This window comes from Nomascus leucogenys, chromosome 17 (genome assembly GCF_006542625.1).
Source record: "Nomascus leucogenys isolate Asia chromosome 17, Asia_NLE_v1, whole genome shotgun sequence".
Lineage (NCBI taxonomy): Eukaryota > Metazoa > Chordata > Mammalia > Primates > Hylobatidae > Nomascus > Nomascus leucogenys.
In genome coordinates, this window is record NC_044397.1 from 11,770,232 (window position 1) to 11,788,412 (window position 18,181).

The 18,181-nt window shown below is 36.3% G+C and overlaps 1 protein-coding gene and 1 long non-coding RNA gene across 7 annotated transcripts in view; one reads left to right on the plus strand and one right to left on the minus strand.

The window, feature by feature from the left end:
- LOC105737726 overlaps positions 1 to 15,000 on the minus strand; it is a 241,937-nt gene extending 226,937 nt beyond the window's left edge. The window contains exon 1 of the long non-coding RNA XR_004026351.1: positions 14,926 to 15,000. This is a non-coding gene — a long non-coding RNA (uncharacterized LOC105737726). The remainder of the gene's footprint in view (positions 1 to 14,925) is intronic.
- Positions 1 to 18,181, plus strand: part of SCN1A (sodium voltage-gated channel alpha subunit 1) — a 137,901-nt gene that overhangs the window by 29,044 nt on the left and 90,676 nt on the right. The window lies entirely within an intron of this gene.

Genomic DNA, 18,181 nt, shown 5'->3' on the forward strand with positions numbered 1-18,181 from the left:
TAGCAAGTAAATTATTAGAAGATGAAATTGCTAGTGAGATGCCAACTGAATAGAACTTTCTGTTATTTTTATCATATCCAACTTATTTTCTGCATTTGGCCCTACTTTGAAACATCTAAAATGCTAGATATTTTTATACTAAGATTCTTTGAATTTTGGAGTGCAACATTCAGACTGTTATTCCTTATTTCTGCCAAGAGATTATATAATGACATATAAAACTGTGACTTTATGTGGAAAATAAATTTGACTCAATTTAATATTCTGGGCACAACTTACTATCAACTACACTAAAACTTGTTCTGTCTGGCAGATATTCTCTGGGGTCTAAATTGATCATTTAAAAGGACACTTTCAACCACTCAACTCATTAAGTGGCTCAGTGATTCTGTTTGCAAGTAGTCCATTCCAACACGTCTATCAGTACACAATTCTCAAAATTAGTCATTCTCCAAGGGTCATTTTTTTTTCTCATTTAATATTTAAGGTGTAATAATAATGGCTTTCTTTTTTTCTTATCAGATGTTTTATCCATCCTTCATAACATAGATCTCTGGTATCCCAACTTGGTATTTGTCCAAGTACTTGAAATAGTGTTAAAGATCATTTTTTTGTGTGTGTGAAAGATTTGACCGATAAGGATCCTTTTAGTCTATTTTCATGAAAAAGTGGAATGACTCAGTTTCTCAATGTGAAAACATGTTGGGGTCATAAGTATTTCTAATGAAATATCAGTCTTGCTGCCTGAATTTCTGGTTTTAAAACAAGAGCATTGAACTGTGAATGATTAGACCTGGATTTAAATCTTAAACTTCCTCCAAACTATCTGACAATGGCTATCACTTTATTACCTGTGATATTTAACTTCACTGAACCTCCATTTTTTTCTCTATAAGGTAGTCAGTTAAAGCAAAACTTTAAGAACATGTTATGTTCAGTGTTTTTACATTGTGCTTTTGTCAGAACACTTGTATTCAAAACATGAAGGCACATTTAAGCAAGTATAAGTAAAATGGTTTATTTATTTTAAGAATTCAATTGAAAATCCCATAGGCCAAAACCCAAGTAAGCCATAAAGATATTAAACTGGAATGAGAAGTCCAGAAACATATCAAAACAGCCTACATTCTTTCTGAGTGCTTGCATGGCTACTGTTATTTCTGCTTTTTTCTGCTTTGGCCGATATCCTCTGCTTGGTCATGGCCAGACATAGCTTCCTCATCCTCAACTCTAGGTCATGCAGTGCATCTTCTCATAACATTCTGACTCACTCACTCTTACCTCATTTAAACATCACCCAGAAAGCAAATTCTATTGTTTCAGTTAAGCCTGTAGATGACTCCCCCTGTGATCAGTGTCCTCATAAAACCTACCAAGCTGTGGCCATGGGAAAGGGGTGAAAGAGTCACATGGTATAAACATAGTTTATACTTTCAGTATGGGTTACATGGAGGACAATTTCAAAAAAGGAGTGAGGGCTGAGTTGGCACCTATCATGTGTTATTATAAAAATTATTCCCATTTTATAAATGATAGAATTGGAGCTAAGGAAGGCCAAGGCACTATTTTAATATCACAGTTTTGTTAAGGACTACAACCAAATTTTGAAGCTGACTATTCTAAGTTAATGATCTTATCACAAAACTTACCTGGTTAAGAAAATAAATCTCCATGTCAGAAATGATCTTTTCCTACCTGAGCATGGTGGCTCATGCCTTTAATCCCAGTGACTCCCGATGCTGAGGCAGAAGGATCACTTGAGGCCAGGAGTTCAAGACTAGCCTAGGCAACATAGCGAGACCTCATCTGTACAAAACAATTAAAAATAAACCAAAAGATATGACCCGTTCTAACATTTAAATTAATTGAATTATGGATGCATCTTTAATTAACAAACCAATACCTGCATGAATCGACTCAGTCCGTTAGGTACCAAAGGGTTGCTTTTTATATTTGTAATGGATGCTTTTCCTAGACCATTCTCTAAAACAGTGTTTCTCAAAATTTGCCCATTCATTAACTATGAGTGCTACATCCTGATCACCTGGACAAGCAGTTTAAACACAGATTCTAGGTCCACCTCAGATCTCTGAAACAAATTCTTGGGGTGGGACCTTGGACTGTGTGTTTTCAAAAAGATCTCCAGATGATTTTTATGAATGCAATGGTCTACATTTTCAAAGTTTAGTCTCTACTAGATAAACAGAAAGCAATATGCCATATTATGTAAGTTCTCCAAAAAGACGCCTTCATTTAATTAAAATTTAATATTACATTCTTGGATTTTAAAGAAAAAAATATTATCTGAATGAAGCTCTAAACATTTGTTTTATGGCTACATGTTTTAGTTTCCTTAGTTTGATGATAACACTCGTATTAGAATGAGATGGGTGGGAAGGACAGTGATGTTTGCCCTTCCTATAGCCTGTGCACTGAGCAGATGACCTAGGATAAGGCACTGATGATGAATTCAGTTATTCATTCATTCAAAAAAAAAATGACTGAGCGCACTGTGGCAAACATTTTGGTTTCTTCAATATGTTGCATAGAATGATTATGCATACAATTCTAGTGGCGTGGGGAAAGAAACATTAAGCACAAGACATTTAATTGATTTCATTATTGCACTAAAGTATTTGCCTTTTTTGAGGCTGAAGTTGACTTCTCTGCCTTCCTGAGACATAGGGAAAAGGGTCTTGCCTTGCTTATGCAGCCAGCAAGATGTATCAGTTTAAGAAAAGTGCTGAGTAATGCCTGCAAATGTAGCAGGCAGTCAGCCTCTTCTCTGCAGCTTGGTTCATGTCCTTTACCTGTACTATTTAACCCCTGATGTTTTTATATCCCTATTTCTAAACTGGAAATGAACCTCAAACTGAATAAGGCATACAATAAATGTATCCATATTTTCTTTATGCAGTTCAGTAGCATCTAAATCCCTCTTGTGAGGACCCTCTGCTTTGGTCATTAGATAGTTAAAAAGATTTAAAATTGCTATGTCTCTAGTTTCTAAAAATTGCTAAACGATTTTCTAAGGTAAACACCTTTCCGTGTATCCAGTGCTTAACAGAATTAATGTTAGTTACGGGAGTTTTCAAAAAAAAAAAAGGAAAAAAAGGAAATCTTTTTTGTCTCAGCCAACAGCAAGCAGTGCTGCTCCGGAAAGAAATGATTTTATTTCTAGCCTCTCTGCAGCATCTCCCTACCGCATTAGTATGTTGGTGCAAAGCTATGCATTGTGTAACTTTCCCCATCAGTCAGCTGTGTAGTTCTCTTTCCTATAAAATCGTTTTTCCAAGGAGACAAAAATAAAAATACAATGCAGGTTAGTTCATTATATCCTGGCATCTGTTTCATGCAGATTGTGATGCAATAAAATGTTAGTAATTTAAATAGAATGTAATTGTGGTTTGAAATCACTTGGGTAAATCATGTTATTTTAAAACACAAATCTTAGGAAAATGAAATTTAAACTTTGCACTATTTGATTAGGAGTAACAAACAAGAATATGAATAAACCAATAGATGTAAAATATTAAACTTCAGTACTTAGAATATGTTTTAAGAGTTTGCTTCTAGTATGAGTTTTAATTAATAATTATTCATTAACTGAAAATTTTTGAGGACCTATTATGTACCTATCACTCTTCTGGGTACTATGGGAGGTAAAAAGGGGGTTTGAAGTTTGTGGTGAATGTATAGTAGTTACATTTTACGAGAAAATGTCTCATACCTAGTGACTGGTAAAGACAATAAAGGCTGTAGACCATGGTGAGTGGTGAAGAACCTATGGCCTGGCTTCTGCTTAAAGAGAGCTCAGTGTTGCCAAATTCCTATTTGCCCTTTCACTTTTGCTAGAAGTGTATCACATCACTTGTAAGATTAAAGGGAAAATATACTTATTTTGTTTCCCAAAAGTTTATAGGTTTCTGACTTTCACAAATGCTTAAGAGCACTCTTCTCTTTGTTGTTATGGCTGTCCAGGTTTAGCAGTTTCATCTTTAGAAGTTTAAATTCTTTTCTCTTTCTTGCTGGACACAATGGCTCATGCCTGTCCTCCCAGCAACTTGGGAGGCTGAGGCAAGAGGATCACTTGAGGCCAGGAGTTCAAGACCACCTGGGCAACATAGAGAGACACTGCCTGTACAAAAATTTAAAAATCAGCTGGGCATGCTGGTATGCGTCCCAGCTACTCAGGAGTCTGAGGTGTGTGTATCACTCGGGGCCAGAAGTTTGAGGCTACAGTGAGCCATGATCTCGCCACTGCACTCCAGCCTGTGTGACAGGGCAATACCCTATATCAAAAAAAAAAAAAAAAAAAAAAGAAAAGAAAAGAAAGAAGGAAAGAAGGAAGGGAGGAAGGAAGGAAGGAAGGAAGATAATTTCTTTGGTTTGTATAGGACCTACTGAGTTAAAGCAAAGTGATAAAATAAACAAAGGAGGACTCATTAATGTGGAAAGATGCACTACTCATATATTTGAGGATAATCTTACATCAATACTTTTAATAATGAAAGAAATGTGAAAATCTGCTTGCCACTGGTTTTAACATTTACCATCATCCATGTTTGAAAAATAAAACCCAACACTGGTTCCTCTCCTGAGTATTTAATTGTTCAAGAAAAATCCTAGAATGAGTGAGTTTTTTCTGGCAGTACCACCTTACACTCTCTACCCCCATTCCATCTTTTTATATAGTCTCTTCCTGGCATGTTGATAATTTATTCCATCAGAAAATCCCCACTAAAAGTAATTCATCTGCATGTATTCTTCCACTGAAATTAACAGGTCCCAGCCAGCCCCACCCCCTACCTAGTCAACCAAAAAAAGAACTCTTAGGCCCTCTCTCTAATTGATTAACCCACTTTGACTATGAGAAATGCATTTTACATTGAGAAGTAAGTAGTCTCATTGATGCATAAATGACTCATATACTCCCAGAGATACTTGTCTTTTAAAAGGGAATGCTTGTTAACTGAACTGAAAATGCTAATTAATTGAATTTCAGGAAGCAGGAAAATAATTTTTTTAGCAGAAAAGACTTTCTTCATATTTAGGGCTGCTATATTTGGAAAATAAACATGCAAACTGTCCAGTTATATTTGACTTTCAGATAAACAATGAATATTGTTTACTAGGAATGGGCCCCAAATATAGACAATGAGAACACATGGACACAGGGAGGGGAATATCACACACCAGGGCCTATCGGAGTGGGGGCCTAGGGAGGGATAGGAGAAATACCTAATGTAGATGACAGGTTGATGGGTGCAGCAAACTACCATGGCACGTGTATACCTATGTAACAAACCTGCAAGTTCTGCACCTGTATCCCAGAACTTAAAGTATAGTAAATATAAAACAAATTGTATGAAGTATGCTTATGCTTTAAAAAATCAGTTATCTGAAATTCAAATTTAACTGTGTGGCATGTATTTTTTCTGGCAACCCTGTTCAGATATCTTAAATCATCATGGTGGTTACTCATATCCTCCATGTCATAATGCTGACCTTGGGTCTCCCTACCTCCAATCTGCCAGTCCAGCCCCTTTGGACATCATTGTTTCCTTTACCCAACATGTTACCTAGAGAACAACAACAGTTGTCACAACAAATCAAGTACTCTTCCAGGCCAACTTAGTAACATTCTAAAATAATAATGCCCTACCTAGCCCCAGGGCTTTGGGACTTTACTGGGGGTGAATGTAGGGTAGCAGGTGAGATATATTTGGGAATTTGAACAAAAGAAAATATAATTTGAGCGTAGGCTTTAGCTGACTGTAATAATATTTAAATTATTTATAAGGTTTTAACAAAGAATTAATTGAACAATTTCAGCTGCCACCTGCTATTGAGGATAACAAGAAGGAAAATTTTCTCAGCACTTAAGAAATGTTAGAAAACATATTGATACGAAAGAGTAGAAATGAATGCAAAAAAGCATGCATTTTTTTCTTTAGCAATTTTTGTTTTAACTATATCTTTTTCCAGTTCTTCATCATTGACACCTGAAAATAGGCATTGGCACCACAAAAATGGTTAGATGGAGAGAATGCAGGACATGCATTGAACTTTATGTTCCATTGTCTTACATGTTTATCAACATTCAGTTTGATGTATTAGAAATATCTTTAAATGAGATGCACATTTTAATGTGCATCTAGATTAGAGAAAAATCATTCTGGTCTGATAACTTCATGTGATTGTGAATACAGGTGATGTGATGGATGATTGCCCAATTATTTTATAAATGGTTTGGTGACAGTAATTCAAGATTGTGTTGCAGCTCATGCCCTTACACACACACACACACACACACACACACACACACACACACTTGTGGGATTGAGAGAGATGTTCAGTTTTCAAAGTCAATGTTTCAGTGTTCAACCTCCATTTTCTTCTACTCTGGGACTTAAAAAAATGAATCTGTTAAAATCAGGAATACCTAAATTTCCAAGTAAAGATCCAAGAAGCCTGAAGCCTAAAGTCCATTTCATAAAGGAGCTTCTAAAATGAATTTGGCTACTTTGCAGGATTTTCAATATTATTATTCTCCATTTGCCAACTTCATAGTCTCCATATCTCTAACCAGTGCCTTGCACATTGTCGATATTCAATAAATATTAAAGAAATGAACAAAATTGACTGTATAGACCATGTTTCTTAGTCCATTTAGTATTGCTATAAAAGAATACCTGAGGCTGGGTAAATTTTTTTTTTAACAGAGGTTTATTTGACTTATGTTTCTTCAGACTGTACAAGAAGCATGGCACCCGAATCAGCTTCCATTGAGGGCCTCAGGCGACTTCCCCTCATGACAGAAGGCAAAGGCAGCCTATGTGGGTAGAGACCACATGGCCAGAGAGGAAACAAGAGACAGGGTGAGGTGCCAGGCTTTTTTTTTTTTTCTTTGAGATGGAGTTTTGCTCTTGTTGCCCAGGCTAGAGTGCAATGGCATGCTCTTGGCTCACCGCAACCTATGCCTCCCAGCCTCCCAGGTTCAAGCAATTCTCCTGCCTCATCCTCCCAAGTAGCTGGGATTACAGGCATGCACCACCATACCATGCCCAGCTAATTTTGTATTTTTAGTAGAGATGGGGTTTCTCCATGTCGGTCAGGCTGGTCTCAAACTCCCCACCTCAGGTGATCCACCCACCTCAGCCTCGCAAAGTCCTGGGATTACAGGTGTGAGCCACCACGCCAGGCTGCTGTTTTTTTTTTTTTTTTTTCCAACCAGTTCTCATGAGAACTAACAGAGCAAGGACTCACTCATTACAGTGAGAATGAGGCAAAAACCATTCATGAGGGATCCACCCATGATCCAAACACTTCCCATTAGGCCCCACCTCCAACATTAGGGATCAAATTTCAACATGAGATTTGATGGAGACAAATAAACCATGTCCAAACTATAGCACCAAGTGTCATACACCTAGACAGAAATAGACCTGGTTCAATGTCACATCTGCTGTGACAGATGTGCTGGACATCTGGTAGCGTCCACTCTATACAAATCTGTGATAATCATCAGCTGCTGAGCTCTCAAACAAGATGAAACTGTATAATAATCCCTAGAGGGTCTCTTTAACCTAGACCAGTATACCACAAAAGGAACATAGTGAGAATGACTGACTTCACATGACAGACCGAAAGCAAACTTAAGTAGACGTTTATATGATTATCACCTGAAGAATGATGAGGTTCATAAATTTGGAAAGGAGAGCTTTATTTCTCGTAAAGGGCTGCAGCCTGCAGAGTGAACTTCTGACAGGTTGGGAAGCATAACTTCCAGCCAGAAGCCAGAAGCAGACACTTCAAGGGAGGGAAAAAGGGAACAGAAATTTATGCTAAGCACGGTGGCCAAATATATATGTTCAATAAGTTGTAGGAGGAGTCATGAATATTTATGAGAGGAAAAGCATGCACATCCTCAATTGAGCTCCATGACCCTTCGTGGGATCCATGTGGAAAAAATGGTGACATTAGCATGATCCGAGGGTAGAGTTTTCGGCCCTCTGACATTAAAAGGTGAAGCAGAGGACCCAAAAATCCTTACTGCACAGTCTCAGTGGGATGGCTAGAATCATTCCCTAGTGGGTGGTCTCTTATGAGGCACAAATGGAGGGAAAGTGTCAGGTGGTTGGTCCATGTCAGTAGGGGAGTCTTTTGAAAGGGCTGGTTTCTGTTTAGCCTTTAGGGAAGAAAGCCTCATAGTTGTTACTGAGGGAGGGGTTATAAGGAGGTACGTCTGACTCTCCGATCCCATCATGGCTGAGAATTTAGTCTTCAAGGTTACTCTGGGATCCTTTTGGCCAGGAGAAGGTCAATTCAGTCAGGGGGGCTTAGAATTTTATTTTCAGTTTACATGATAAATTAAGCATAATTTTATATCATAGATGATAAATAACATACAGAAAATTTCATATACTGAGTTTCTGAATCAGGAAATTATCTCTGCCTTTCATCTTTCAAGATCTATTTTCTGTAAGTTCTTTCAGCTTTCTCCATACCAAAATGGTCCTTCTCTGAACAAGAATCCATAGTAACCATCGCAGATAATATGCCTTTGCTTAGAATTGTTCTATGTCTAGATTTTATATATACATAATCTGAACCAACTGAATTCTGCAGCTCCAATGCTTCTAGTCGCAATTTTTCATAACTCGGAGGTTCCATTTGTCTTCAGGTTATTTGGAAAAGTGAAAGTGTCAAACACCTGATACTCATTCCCCAGGGTAGTTAATTTGTGCTTAACACTCTCTTCTCGCCGTTCCTGGATCTGTTTCTCTTTTCCCTGCAGTTTTTCTCTACTTCAGCCCCGCTGCCCGTGGGTTCTACGCTGTATCTCTCCATACAGCAACTATGCCTGGACAGTTTTGCTTTGTGATGAAGTGGTTTCATAAGAATGCTTTTTCAGCAGAAGAGTATTTTTAAACTGAGTTTATGCTAAAGAGAAACCCCTCTGAGCAGAATTCCACACAGAATTCCAAAGGATATTTCCTGTATAACACCATAAACATCCTTCTGGCTGCAGCAGCTCAAGTATTTCTCTTGAACCATTTCACACCCTGAGCTAACTAACACTCAGAGAATGAAAGGTGAAAGTCTCAAAACATAAATTAAACAACTATTATTTCTTAATAACACTAATGACTAAAAATTCCACAGAGATCCTACCAAAGGAGTGTACTGTATGTCTCCCAGGAACAGAGTCTAATCATACCATTGTTGTGCTGGAACACCATTGAGTCCAATAGGGATAGCATCATGGCCAAGAGACCAAAGAAGAGACTTGAAGCCAGCAAGGGAGACATAGGATTTATCTAGGACTCATATACAGGGGTGGTCCAGTGGCAGTGGGCTGGATGGGAGAACCACTAATGTTTGTAAAAAGCATGCAGTTTATACAGCATTTTCACTTACTCTCCACCTAGCAACATTCATTTAATCCAAACAAAAGGCTTCTTCCAGTGAATGGCCCACATTCCGAGGAATGGACCAGGCTTTGGAAATCCTTAATAATAAGGAGCAGATTTCCAGGTTGGCCACTTCCAGCCAGATTTCTTACCTCAGACTTCCAAACACACATTCTTTTTAGACCACAGAGTCATTCTCAGGGTACCCTTAAATTATTGCTGTCAGGTGCGTCTGCCATACAACCATGAGTCCTGAAAGGATTTGCACACTGAAAATACTGCATTATTTTACCGAAATGGTTATCAAAGTAGATATTTCCAAAGAAGGAATGTAAGCATCCTTCCCCCCAACCCCCAACCAGCATTTTGTGTTAAAATGCTAGTGTTGGCATCTTTTTCCTTCAAAGGGAATTGTACCAAGCCTGATTTTTTTCTCCCATTATTGCCCCACAGCAATAAAAAGACAATTGCTGACTCAAGCACTATTTCCTCCGGCTGCTACTTATAGCTACATAACTCCTGCCTTTACCAGCACCATAGGCAAAAATGACCTGCATTGTCTGAGAGAGCAGCAAGAAGAATGGCATTCATTCTGTCTCTATCTTTGTGGGTTTACATTAAGTTACTTCTAGACCGTGGTTTTTGAATGAAATAGAATGGACTCTTGAAGTGTCTACAAAGGAGAGGCAGAGTCCGGAGTGGGAAGGGGTGGGGAGAGGACAGCAATGGAAGTGAGATGGAGGCTGAGCAAAAAAAAAAAAAGAAAATGGAGAATAAAGGAGAGCTGGGAGAGAAAAGATGAACATTGAGAAAGGGGAAGATGAACAGACTGGCCATTAGGCTTTCTCTTCTCCGAGTAATCCACTTTGTGCAAAACCTGCCATATACAACTTGGATATAGGCAGTGCATCTCTCATTGCCAGCTAAACAGCCCTGGGAGGCCCACACTGGGCTTTGAGTGCCTATCACCTCACACGTGGTATCTCAGAATCTGCAACCACAATCACAGTCACGAGGATTAGACTTCACTCCCTACATCCTCCCAAATCTCTGTCTAGTGACCACTCACCCACACAATAAGATTACTTATTTTCTAACGGGAAAACTTTACTAAAAGAGGTTAACTTAAATAATTTACTTACAATGACAGTCATTACTATATTCTTGATATAAACTAATCACATTTGTTCAAAGGAATTCCCTTAAATTATTCTGACTATGATCGTCTAGAAGAGATCCTAAATTTCACATGATTTATTATGTGAGCTATCCATGGTCTTACTCTTTAATGACAATCTTCTCTGTAAGGAAAAAAATGAAATTAATCATCCTAATGATACTGATGTGTTTCATGAGAAAACTACAGGCAGAGCCTAAACTGTGGAAGATCTGAATCTCAGGCAAAAACTATGTATTGTATTTCTTCATGAATTTTTGTTTTGTTTTGTTTTGTTTTTTTGGTTCTGTCGCCCAGGCTGGAGTGCAGCGGCGCCACCTTGGCTCACTGCAACCCTGCAACCTCCACCTCCCGGATTCAAGCAATTCTCCTGCCTCCGCCTCCCAAATAGCTGGGATTACAGGTGCCCACCAACACACTCGGCTAATTTCTGTAATTTTAGCTGAGTTGGGGTTTCACCATGTTGGCCAGGATGGTCTCGAACTCCTGGCTTCAAGTGATCCATGCACCTCGGCCTCCCAAAGTGCTGGGATCGCAGGCATGAGCCACCATGCCTAGCCAAGATAAATTGTATTTCTTTATTTGTCTAATCTGTTTAGCAGTCTGGTCATTGATTAGTGGCGCACACTGACAGACTAGTTAGCTTTGCTGTTAAACAGCCCTGTAACCTCAATGATTCACAACTCCTAGTAGCTGCTGGTTGCTCCAGAAGCCCTGTTCCATGTGTCTTCTTCTTCCAGGATCCAGGCTGAGGGAGCAAGCCCTATTTGAGACATCCCATTCTCAGGGCAGAGGAAAAAGAACAAGAAGCTGTGAGAAACAACAATATTGCATGGGAATCATCTGTGTGGTTGAAGATTATGTGTGTCATCTCACATTTCGCTGGCTAAAGCAAGTCTCATGGTCAAACTGACAAAGGGGCAAGGAAGTACAGTCTAGGAATGCCACCTACTGAGAGGGCCTGCAAGTCACGTGGCAGTTAGTGGAGATGTGTAATTCCCTTACAAAGAGCAAATGATTGGATGTCTACCATGACTAAATGCCACTGAGGTGCCTGTTTCACCCCTTCAAGTCTGTAAGATCTGCTGTTTCTCTGTCATGCCTAGCATCTATGAGTCTTTGTCAAGCCTGGGATCTTCCTCTCTAGGATCTAGCTTCGCAGTTGTCCTATTCGAGATTTTATCACCTGCCTAGTCACTGCCATCCCCTTCCTCATCTAGAGAGTCTCACTGCTTACCCATACAATTGTCTCCCCTGATCTGAGATTTCTAACATCATTTTTGCAATGCGTTAAAGATTTTACTGAGAGAAAAGAAAGCATTGATTTCAAGCAGCTTCTGTTTACTGCCATACTAAAATTCCTGAGGTAATAAAGACCTCACAATTTGCTTGAAATAATAAAAAAGGGGAAAAATATAAGCGAAGCATACATAAATGTATATTTTAATAAGCTATGCCATCACAAAATAAATTTTTCAGTGGCTAAGACTCTCAGCCCAAGTCTAGAACATATACGTTTCAGTACTTCATACTGTCAAGATATATTTTTATTCAGGAATGCATTCAGATACATCTTATACTGCTCAGTGATGGAATTGTTGCTGAAGTTCAATTGCCATAAATTGAAGAAATGATAGTATAGTTAAAGGCATATTTTGGAAATAATAATTGCCCAAAAGACTAGACTCAATGAACTGTTTGGCCAAAGAAAATTTAACACAGGCTGGGTGCAGTGGCTCACAACTACAATCCCAAAGCTTTGGGAGGCCAAGGTGGAAGGATCACTTGAGGTCAGGAGTTCCAGACCAGCCTGGTCAACATAGTGAGACCCCCTACCCCTTCTCTGCAAAAATAAGAAAATTAATCAGGCGTGGTGGTGTGCACCTGTAGTCCTAGCTTGAGCTAGAATCACTTGAGCCCAAGAGCTTGAGGCTGTAGTGGGCTATGATCACATCACTGACTCCAGCCTGGGCAACAGAGGAAGAACCCATCTCTTAAAAAAAAATTATCATAAGGCAAAGAAAAATAAGATTAGAGATAGAATAACATCTATTAGAACTATTTGTGAGTAGGAGAGTTTTCTTCCCAGCAAGAATACAAGGCTTTGGGCTACATGAGTATGTTCAAGCAGATGACAGCTGATTTAAAGGAGGCTACATATTTCTATTTGATATTCATCAATACTGCTCCACAGATATTGCCAAACTGGGATTATATTTAAAGCTAACTTCAACTGATGGGATTAGAAATTTATGTCCTATTTTATTTTTCTAGGGATTTTTCTCAATAATAATATAACAAAGCAAAAGAGTCCCAGTATTTGCACAGTTTTATTAAGACATTTAAATATTCTATATTTCTTGATTCCAAAGATGCCTAGAATGCAGTGTTTTATTTTAGTTCAACATATAATGTTTTTATCACACTCTTTGTGTTAGCTTTACATTAGCATCTGAAGTAAATATAGGCCATCTATACAACAGAGTAATAAGTGATGCACTCAATTTGAACAAAGTAGTTTTTTGATATCAGGTCGACAGAGTCACTAGTTGATTGAGTGATTTTTTTACTTCTTAGTTTATTATTAGGGTGTCTTGAAAAACACCCCTGAAGTATAGAAATGTAGATACAGACATATATTAGATATCTGACCTTATTTTAACTGCAGCTTGCCTAAGGCAAGAAAAACTAAGGGTAGATAATAAAGTTATTTTTAAATGTAAAAGTTTTAAACATATGGCTGAAATATGTTGTTTTAGTTAACCCCAGCCTACTAAATTTGGCTTATTGAGAAATCAAATGAAATATTTTTGTAATTATAATTACACCAAATCAAATTATTTCTAGAAAAGAAATGTATAAAACAATACTTTCTAGGTTTGGGATTTCTATGTAAAAACCAATTTCTTTCTTGGCTGCTAAAAAATAGTTATGTGAGATCACAACAGTAAGAATAACATTTTACCTAGTTATTTTTATTATTATTGGCAGTAACATTCTTTTGTAAAGTAGGTGGCAAGAACACTACAAAACGAACTGAAATACTTCATAAATTGTCGTGCCCAGATGGTTTATGTCCCCAGAATAGTAATAGCTCTTTACAAGGAGATGGCAAGCATTTTGGCAGAAGTCTCTTTGGTTTCTCTTCAGTATGGATATTAAACTACTTTATAGACATAATTGAAGATATATAATTTTTTTCCACATCAGATTATATATTATAAGATGGTGAAGATATACAAATGTTGCATAACTGTATCAAACTTTGGAGTTACAGATAAATTATATAAAGTCATCTGCTAAGTAACTAGAAATAATCCAGTTTAGCAATACATAAAACATAATGGAAGTAAAACATAAATTGATGGTGGAGGTATAGTTCAGCAGGATTAAAACCTGCATCATATAATTCTAAACTTGAATATTACAATCATCTTCTTTTTTAATTTTGGAGTCTCCCATTTTTCAAAATTTTGAAGTCTCCATTTTTGCCAGAATGCTTTATTTACTGTATTTGTTTTGGGTCTTTCCAAGTAATATAAATTCCTTGGAGAGGCCTAGATCAATTATAGTAGATAAATACTATTTTAACACAGCTACTTATATTTTCATATATTTTATTTAGCTTTAAAAACATATATCATAACTATTAGGACCTGGCAGACAGTGGTTTGGGAGTTAGAAAATAAAAGTTCTGATTTAAGTCCCACCATTAATAAGCTGTGTAACCTGGGACAAATGACATATTTATTTTGAAAGTAGGAAGCACATAAGTTCTAAACAAAGAAATTGCCCATTTTTCTTTGTTTGTTTTCTATTAAATGAGAGGAATAGACTAATCTCTGTTTTTTAAATCTTTGCCATTTATTGGTTTTGATTTACTTATCTTTGTCTAATTCTCTTAAAATAACTTACTCAACCTTTCAGAAGTCCAGAGGTCAAGGTAAACTAGGTCTTGTCTGCCTGAAAGTCTGTATTATAGACTAACACTGTTCCACATCAACAACAAAATACTATCACATTAAGGACTATATATATTCTTGTCTGTGAATAAACCATAAGAGCTGCACTTTATATTCAGTTCACTAATCAATTGGTTAGTAATTTTTTTCCCTGTAAATCACTTCTAGGGTCAGATAAGGCAAAAAAATAATAGCAATTATTCTAATAGATCATAACAATAGCAGTGGAAACTGGGAGGAGAAAATGAGAGAATTGTCTCACCAAGTTGTAGGGAGAGACGGGGGAATGAGGAGGGGGAATTTCTTTTAGGCTTTAAAAACAACATAGAATTTAAGGATATTATTGAACCAAAAAATCTCAAGACATTACCTTAGTTATGGTATTCCTCGCATAAATACACAATGGCATCAGAATGTGAAGTTGTGGATGCTGGGTGTCTCTCGGGGACAGGAAACATTAAATTTCATTCATCTTTCTCAGGTTCTGAACAAAGAAAAACTAATCAGAGGACTAAGACAGATAACACCTTTTTATCTCACAGAAGTTTGTGTGGAGAGTATAGCTTTGTGGAAAGCCCAAAAGCCCGTTAACCAAACAGATCTAACCACAGAGGCCCAAGTAGTCACACACAGCTGCTCTCCAAGGAAGAAACTGTGTAATGATTTACTTATAAAAAGCCAGTTTCTTCAGGTACAAAGCATTTATAAGGTTGCCTTTACAGTTAAGACTTCTGTGTGAAACGCCACAAGGAAAATGAAATACTTCATTGTGAGCTATCGTAGATATTTCTGTTTGACTGGAGAAAAGCAGATGCCCAAGGGAGTTTAAGACCTCATGGGTTAGGATTACTTTAAATAAAGCTCCTCCATCTGAACTTTGAGAGTCACCAAAGCCATACGGTTTACCAGTCCCAGTCACCTCAAGTATGAACATCTTTTGGCTGTGATAAACGCCTACTCAAGCCCAGAATGTAATACATGTGTCCTCTTCTACGGGAAACAGAGATATATAATGCCCAGAAGCAAAAACCTCATCCAGTACTAGAACATTTATTATAAGTAATGAATTAGTAAAGTCTTAGAAATGATACTGAATATTATCAGTATTAACTTTCTGATCTTGTAAAGTCTCCCGAGAATATAATCTGTAATTATAATGCTACAGATTTACCTCCCTCTTTTTCTTTCAGTTAGATATTACCAGATTATATCTTTATTTATTATTGGCATATTCTAACAAATTTTTCCTTTTAATTCTTTTGTCCACATTATTTGATATTGGTCATGTTATTGCTATTACTTTACTATTTCTTTCTACTCATAATTTCCACTTCGTTTTCTTACAATCTTTTTTTTTTCCCCATGATCTCTCACTTCCATTTCATTTTCTTTTGGATTATTTTTTTCTTGTCTTCTTTAGGATTGCTTATCTAATTGAATTCCACTTTTAATGTGTTTTTCTTGTCTTCCAAAGAATCATTCTTCTTCTAGTTTTCTATTGCCCACTACTCTACTTATTTCCAATATTTTTTAAAATTCCTTCAGATGTGAAGTTTGCTAACATTCACTTTGTTACTTTTTCTTCCTAGCTATGGTTTCTTAGTTCTCTTCTTAATTTTATTTTGTCCAAATGCATAACCATAATCATCTTGAAAAGGCCTCTCTCTTTGAAGTCTTCTCTTGTTAGGAAAGTTTCATTGTCTTATCTCTTTTGAAAGGAGCAAGGTCTCCTCTATGTAATCAAATATTTAAATGCTGGTTTTTATGAAAAGAGAAAGCCGTAAGCCAGAACTGCAGATCCTATGAGGTTACTACCCCATATCTAGTGACAAGTATTTTCATAAATTAGGACAATTAAGTCTTCTGTTATAAATTTTTAGGATAAAGAGGTGAAATCTCCTTTGTAAGTATAAATGGAAAATTCATGATTTATTTCTGTATTTTAATAGAATAAGTACAGATTTCAAATGTAATTTAGAACATTTTTTCATAATATTACTGAAAAATATTAATATTGAATGACATCTGACAGTTTTTTAGGTATTTCGTAATTAACCTTATGAGATTTTTAATGGGTTTTATTCTTATAATTAATGTAACATAATTTATTTTTAGGTAGCATTTGAATAGAAGATCTACTTAGAGTTAAAAAAATACTTTTTCTAGTATCAGTATGATTTCATTATAATATGGGTTATATTGCTCACATATGAATATAATTCCTGTATGTTAACTAATTTATAATTATATATAATACGTTTGACCTGATCATATTTGTCAGTGTAGAATTCATGTCGTCTACTTTCTTGGTTGTTTATTCCTCCAGTAAATGATAGCCAGTGACCAGGGAGATTTTCTTTAGAGAGCTTTTCTCAAATGCAGTATTTCTGGAGAATAGGAAGGCTTTTAAAAGTAACTGTTTCTGTCCATTCACACAACTTCATGGACAATAACATCAGGTGTGGCACTCTGTTTGAAAGACGGTGATTGTCATAATGATCACATATGTTAAAATATACCTATATATGATATCTAAATATATACATATTAAGGAAAGTGCTAAAACAGTGAAATGAAAAGGATGAAACCGAATTGATGGAAAAAGACTAGGTAAGTGCAAATAAGTAGAAATTAAAGTCATTATATGCTATGAGACAAAGTTGCCTTTAAAGGGAAGAAACTACAGTAAGATAAACAAGGGCCATTTAAGGAAGTACAGGGTTCAATTCACTCCAAAGATCTGATCATAAGTGTTATCTACACATCAAACAATACCGCATTGGAATTCATAGAACAAAAATGACAGCAACCACAATAAATAAAAACACATTAAATAGACATTAATTCGCCTCTCTCAACTTGGAACAATCTAATAGAAAAAAAATATGTATAGGCATAGAAGGTCTACATAAGATAAGAAATAAGATCAATATAACTGAGGCATAATGAACTCTACTGCTTTAAAATAAAGAATAAGTTTCTTTTTAATGTTCTTAGAAAAGTCATTTTAAAAACAACCTCTATTAGGATAAAAAGAAATCACAATAAATTCCAAGAAACATAAATGGTACGAACTACACTATCAGAGCATAGTGTAATAAAACTAAACATAAATTTAAAACTTAGAAGGAAAATCTATCATTTGAAAATTTTAAACACTTTCTTTTAAAAAGTTCTTGCATCAGTGAGGACTTTGAAACCAAAATTCATTTTAAGAATTTTCTGGTTATTCTTGTTTGCTTATTTTTCCACATGAAGTCTCAAATAGATTTCTCTAGTTATATGAATTTTGTGATTTTTTTCAAAGGCTGCATTTATTAATTTAGGGAAAATTAATATCTTTATGATATAGCATTCCTATCTAATAATAGGATATACCTTTCCATCCATTTATATTTACTTTTGGTTTATTCAAAGCTTTTAAAAAATGCTTACATTGTATTTAGAAACATTTCTTCCATTGTACTTTTTCTCTTTGAAATAAACTAGTTTTACAGTAGTTTTAGATTCACAGCAAAATTAAGCCAAAAATATAGAGTTTCCCCTTTCTCTACACACGCAGAGCCTCCCCCCACTATCAATATCTTGCACCAGAGTAGCACATATGTATTACTGTAAAAATAATC